The 6,652-nt window shown below is 42.7% G+C and overlaps 1 non-coding gene across 1 annotated transcript; it reads left to right on the forward strand.

Annotated features, from left to right (window-relative positions):
* Positions 1 to 5,397: 5,397 nt before the first annotated feature.
* Positions 5,398 to 5,504, forward strand: LOC132538444 (U6 spliceosomal RNA). Its single transcript, XR_009549810.1, has one exon. It is a non-coding gene; the product is annotated as a U6 spliceosomal RNA (small nuclear RNA).
* The last annotated feature ends 1,148 nt before the right edge of the window (positions 5,505 to 6,652 follow it).

A 6,652-nucleotide genomic window follows, 5' to 3' on the forward strand; every position in this document is an offset into this window, starting at 1 on the left:
TTCTTGTTTTTGTTTTTCCACTCTGTAATGTTTTGTTTCAAAACATCTATCACTAGGGTCAAAAGGTCACTCACCCAGTAGGATATGTGCCTTGCCATATAGGCAGCCCACCTTTTCTTTAATAAAGTTTTTAAAATATTTTTTTAATATTTATTTATTTTCCCTTGTGTTGCCCTTGTTTTATTTTTTTATTGTTGTAGTTATTATTGTTGTTGGATAGGACAGAGAGAAATGGAGAGGGGAGGGAAAGACAGAGTAGGCGAGAAATATAGACACCTGCAGACCTGCTTCACTGCTTGTGAAGCAACTCCCCTGCAGGTGGGGAGCCGGGGAATGGAACTGGGATCTTTACACTGGTCCTTGCGCTTTGCGCAAAGTGCGCTTAACCTGCTGCGCTACCGCTGGACTCCCGGCAGCCCACCTTTGAACCCCAACAACATATAAAAGTACCACTGGGAGTCAGGCGGTAGTGCAGCGGGTTAAGTGCAAGTGGTGAAGCGCAAGGTGCCGAGTAAGGATCCCAGTTGGAGGCCCCAGCTCCCCATCTGCAGGAGAATCACTTCACAAGTGGTGAAGCAGGTCTGCAGGTGTCTATCTTTCTCTCTCCCTCTCTGTCTTCCCCTCCTCTTTCCATTTCTCTCTGTCCTATCCAACAACAACAACAATAACTACAACAATAAAGCAACAAAAGGGAATAAATAAATAAAGTACCACTATAGAATATGGGAAAGCTCTGGTGAAATAGCATCCCTTTCTCTTTGTTTTCATCTATTGCTATTTGGTGTAAAAAGAATGAAAAAATCAGCTCAAGATCAATGAAATCACTCATATGTGAAGTTCAGGTCACACACACACACCATTTAAATAAAATTTAAAAAATTATATATATTTAAATTTAAATATATATATTTAAATTTAAAAAATTATATATATATATTCATATATATATATGAATATATATATATATATATATATATATTCACAGATTTATCAGCAACCTCTGCCACAACCAGAAAACAGTCCTCAGATTATGACCAAACTCAATAACACTATCAGCTCCATTACTCCATTTCCTTATTGTCACCCTTCCTAGAACCCTCTCTGTTTATCAGGCTTCAGAGAAACAGAATCAGTAATGGATAGAGATGTTTGTGTTAATGAGTAAGTTCACACAATTGTGGGAACTATGAAGTCCAAAGTCTATAAAGGCTGGAAACTATGGTCTAGAGTCTGAAATGCACAGGGATGTACTGACTAGTAAGCTAGAAACTTGGGGAGTTTTTCTATGTAGTGTTTGTTGGGTGGGCACTGAAGTCTGTGGATATGTAATTCCACTACTTCTGGACCATGTTTTTCATTCCTCTCTTTTCAGGCAGAGAAAGGCAGAAAGGGAGAAACACTGATCCACCATTCATGGAGAAACTTCCCTTGGTGCTCCTTTCGTCTGGGCCTGAACCTGGGCCTTAATGCTTGATAATGTGTGTGCACTACTGGATGAACTAACTCCTGTCCCTTCTGTGTTTGTTTTTGCAGAACCAGGGCTTTTGTACATGCATGGTTTCACTGCTCTGGACTGCTTTTTCAATTAGAGAAAGAAACATACAGAGAGAGAGAGAAATGGAGAGAGGGAAAGACACCAACAAAACAGAGCTCCACCCTAGTGTTATACAAGGTGTCAGGGTAGTTATGGTGTCTGGTCACTTGATCACTCTCCTGTTTTATCACCTACCAGTACAGAGAAGTGAAAGGAAAGAAGGGGGTGGGGGGTCTTACAAAGAAAACATCTGGGGGGACAGAACCAATAAAGAAGAATGTCGTTTAAACATACCAATGATTCCAGGTGAGACAGAGATTGGAATAAAAGGCCAAAGGACGGGACTGGGCAGTAGCACTATGGGTTAAGCACACATGGTGCGAAGTGCAAGGACTGCTGTAAGGATCCTGGTTGGAGCACTGGGCTCCCTTCCTACAGAGGCAGGGGTGGGGGGTGGGGTGGGGAGGTGGGGGTTGGGGGGTTGGGGGGGTGTTGTCACTTCACAGGTGGTGAAGCAGGTCTGCAGGTGTCTATCTTTCTCTCCTCCTCTGTCTTCCCGCCCTCTCAATTCCTCTCTGTCCTATCCAACAACAATGATAGCAATAACAATAATAATAACAACAATGATAAAACAACAAGGGCAACAAAAGAGAAAAAATAACCTCCAGGAGCAGTGTATTCGTAGTGCAGGCACCAAGCCTCAGCAATAACCCTGGAGGCAAAAAAAAAAAAAAGCCAAAGGAAAATCAACAAGTGGGCATTTTCTCCAGTGACACTCAAATGTCTGTATACAAGCTATGTCCTTTTCTTTAAATGAAGTTTGTTTTGCCTGACTTACAAAATCCCCTGATTTTTCATGGAGAACTACTGTTACAAACCAGACACTGGGAGAGATGTCTGGTCTGTCCCAGGTGGGTGTAGCACCAAGCCCCACCCCCCCATCCTCACCCACACACAAGACAAGGACTCCACGGTGGGCAAATGAAAACAAAATAGAGATGCAAATCTTGTCCCCCCCCCCCAAATAACTGTGTGTGTGTGTTTGGGGGGAGGGTCTGAGTCCAGGATAAAACAGAGGACTCAAGGATGAAGTTCCAAGTTCAGCCCCTGGAAATATATGTACCAGAGTGATGCTCTAGTTCTCTTTCTCTCATCTCTCTTATTAATAAATAAAATATTGGGGCTGGGTGTTGGTGCAACTGGTTGAGTGCACACATTACAATCCACAATGACTTGGGTTCAAGCCCCCATTGCCCACCTACAAGGGGGGGAACTTCACTAGCAGTGAAGCAGGTCTGCAGCTGTCTCTCTTTCCTTCTATCTCCCATTCCCCTCTCAATTCCTCTCTGTCCCACCAAATAAATAAATAATCATAAAAAATAAAATAAGGGGCCAGGCAGTAGTGCACCAGGTTAAGCTCATAGAGTGCGAAGCACAAGGACTGGTGTAAGAATCTGGGTTCGAGCCTCCAGCTCTCCACTAGCGTGGAATCTCTTGACAAGCAGTGAAGCAGGTCTGCAGGTGTCTATCTTTCTGTCTTCCCCTCTCCTCTCAATTTCTCTCTGTCCTATCGAACAGCAGCAGCAGCAGCAATAATAGCAGCAACAACAATGAGGGGGAAGATGGCTGCCAGGAGCAGTGGATTTGTAGTGCAGGTACCGAGCCCCAGTGATAACACCGGAGGCAAAATAAGTAAATTAAATAAATTCATCAGAAGAGAGAGAGACCCAAATGATGCACAAACTTTTCCCACCTACCCTCTTGGGAGTGAAAATATTAGGAAGGAGAGAATTACACAAGGAGAGGGACAAGGAAAGAAAGAGAATTACAATTTCTGAATAAAATGAGTAACCAAAGTAAGCTACCCCAAAGCAAAAAGATAAATCTGAAAGTCAGGATGGAAGGGGGTAGGAAGTGCACTGACATCACTGTACTCAGATGGAAAACGTCTGTAAACCAAGGGAGTTTCTGAGACTACAGACTGATGGGGTGGAGAGCCTCATGAGTCACAGAGCTCAGGCTCCCTTAGGAATGTGTTCAATTTTCCCATATTTGAAGAGGCCCCAGAAGTGTCTTAATTGCCAGCTGAGAGCTGATCTCATAAATTCCCTATAAATGGAGCCATTTGGATCCCATTTGCTTCAAATGGAAGTCACAAGATACATCCATATTCCTTTATCTTTCTTCCTTTTTTTTTTTTTTTGTTGTTGTTGTTATTTTGTTTTGTTTTACCAGAGCACTGCTGGGCTCTGTCTTATGGTGGTGCAGGGGATTGAACCGAAGACTTTGTATTCTTGGCATGAGAATCTCTTTGCATAACCATTATGCTGTCTATTACCACCCTGCCCATATTTTTAAGATTGGAAAATTCTAGGTTAGTGGGTGGGAAGAGAGCATAGTAGTTAGGCAAATCACTTTCATGTCTGAGGAACTAGGGGTCCCAAATTCAATCCCTGGCACTGTCATAATTAAGCAGTGCACTGATAGAAGGAAGGATAGAGAGAGGGAGGGAACTGGGCAGTGACACCTTCCACAAAAGTGTACACAATCGCCATACAAGAGGACCTGGGTTCAAGCCTGAAGTCTCCACACGCAGGAGAAAAGCTTCACAAGCAGTGAAGCAATGCTACAGGTGTCTCTTTCTATCTCTCTTATCCTGTATTTTTTAAAAAAGAAAGGGGGAGAAGAGAGTGCAGAAGAGTTGGAGTCATCCTGTAGATACCAAGTCCAGCAATAAATTTGGGGTCAGAAAAAGAAAGAAAAAGGAGTAGAGGTACATGTGCTTCTTCGTGCACTTCTCAGGACCCTAACAGTATTGTGATCCCCCATCAGACATATCTAATTATATTGGATTTCCCAGATTTATCTGAGAACACATTTCCCTAAAAATTCTGGTCCAGGAGGTGACACACTGGCTAGGGCACTGGACTCTTAAGCGTGAGGTCCATCCCAAGTTCAGTCCCTGGCAGCACATGTACCAGAGTGATGTCTGGTTCTTTCTCTCCTCCTATCTTCTCATGAATAAATAAATAAATTATTAAAAAAAAAATTCTGAGTGACAACAGATTTAGGTGATTTAGATTTTGAGAGAGAGAGAGAGAGAGAGCTCTTGATAAAAAGAGGCCAAGAATATTACTTTCAAATTCTTGTGTATCTTCAGGTCATGAGAACAAAAAGAGATTCAGCAATCCATTGTTCCTCCTAACTTTGAACAATGAGGTTGCACAGTAGGTACACCATGTGCCTTCAATGCATGAAGTTCTGCGTTTGATCCCCAGCACCACATGAGAGAACCCTAAAGACAGAAAAATAAAAGTGGAAAATTCATGGGCATGGGTGGGACTGACTCTCTCTTAACATCTTTCTGTTTCCTTCTTTCATAAAAACATAAAAGTAATGTTTAAAGGAATAAATACAAAATTAAAATGAGCAACCTGGGAGATGGTACCGTGGATAAAGCATTGAACTATCTAGCATATGACCCTGAGTTTGACCCCTCACAGTTCATGTGCCAGAGTGATGGTCTGGTTCTCTCTCTCCCTCTCTTTCTGTCTTTCATTGATAAATAAATAAATGTTTCTAATTGGACAGATGAGGTCGGGAGATGCCTTACTTAGTAGAGTGCACACTTTACCATACACAAGGACCTAGGCTTTAGTCACAAGAGAGCATCAGGTAAAGGGGAAGCTTTATGGTGGTAAAAGCCATAATACAGTGTCTCTTGCTTTCCCTCTCCCTCTCCCTCTCTCTCTGCCTTTGCCCATCACCCTCTATCTGGAGGGAAAAAATCCATCAGAAGTGGTAGAACAGTGTAGGCATGAAGCCCCACTGAAGCCCTGGTTACTAGGGGGAAAAGATAAAAAGTGCTCACTATGACAGCACATAGCCTAAAATTGGAATGCTACAGAGAAGACTAGCCTCACCCCTGAGAGAGGATGACAAGTAAATTCACAAAGTGTTCCATATTTTTCCACTTGCCTATCACCTCCTTTGGTAACAAGTTCTAAATAAATCCCCAACACACTGTAGGCACTTGAATCTCTCCTTTGACTTGCCCACTCCCTGTCTCACTTTCTCACTTGGCACAACTCTAATAAACTTAACTGTCCCCCTTTAAACAAACCCAAAAATGTATTTTTAAAGGGGGAGGGGCAAAAGGGAGGTAGACCTGTGGTAGAGCACATTCATGAGATCCTGAATTTGACTCCTAGCACATGAAAAATAATTAGAGCTATGGAGATAATGTAATGGTTATGCTAATAGACTTTTATGCCTGAGACTGCAAAGGTCCTAGGTTCAATCCCCAGCACTATCATGAGGCAGAGTTGAGCAGTCCTCTGGTAAATAAATAAATTAATTAAATAATAATAACAGTAGTAAAATACATTAAAAATAATATCATGAATTCTCTTTTAGTTCGAAGTTGTTAACAACTGCTCCAGAGTCCAATAATATTGGAGCTAACAGGGCACTCAGAGTGCTCTTTGTCTAACCTTTCCATTCTACAGTCTAAGGCTGGGGAGACAACATAATAGCTATAAAAATGACTTTCATGGTTGAGACTCTAAAGTCCCTGGTTCAGTCCCCAGCACTGCCATAAGCTAGAGTTGAGCAGTACTCTGGGAAAAAAAAAAAAAAAAAAGCAAAACTGATCCAAGAGTAATGATGCTGACAAGAGTCATAGGTGAATTTGATCACAAAGATGGAATGTCAACGGGGAGCCAGGCAGTGGCGCAGTGGGTTAAGCGCACATGGAGTGAAGTGCAAGGACTGATGTAAGGATCCCAGTTCTAGCCCCTGGCACCTCACCTGCAAGGAAGTCGCTTCACAGGAGGTGAAGCAGGTCTGCAGGTGTCTATCTTTCTCTCCCCCCTTTCTGTCTTCCCCTCCTCTCTCCATTTCTCTCTGTCCTATCCAACAACAATGACAACAATAACAACAACAATAACGATGATAAACAACAATGGTAACAAAAGGGAAAAAAAAATTTTTAAGTTAAAATAAGGGAGCCTGGGCGGTAGCGCAGCGGGTTAAGCGTACATGGTGCGAAGCGCAAAGACCGGCATAAAGATCCCGGTTCGAGCCCCCAGCTCCCCACCTGCAGGGGAGTCGCTTCAC

Source organism: Erinaceus europaeus, chromosome 4 (genome assembly GCF_950295315.1).
Source record: "Erinaceus europaeus chromosome 4, mEriEur2.1, whole genome shotgun sequence".
Classification (NCBI taxonomy): domain Eukaryota; kingdom Metazoa; phylum Chordata; class Mammalia; order Eulipotyphla; family Erinaceidae; genus Erinaceus; species Erinaceus europaeus.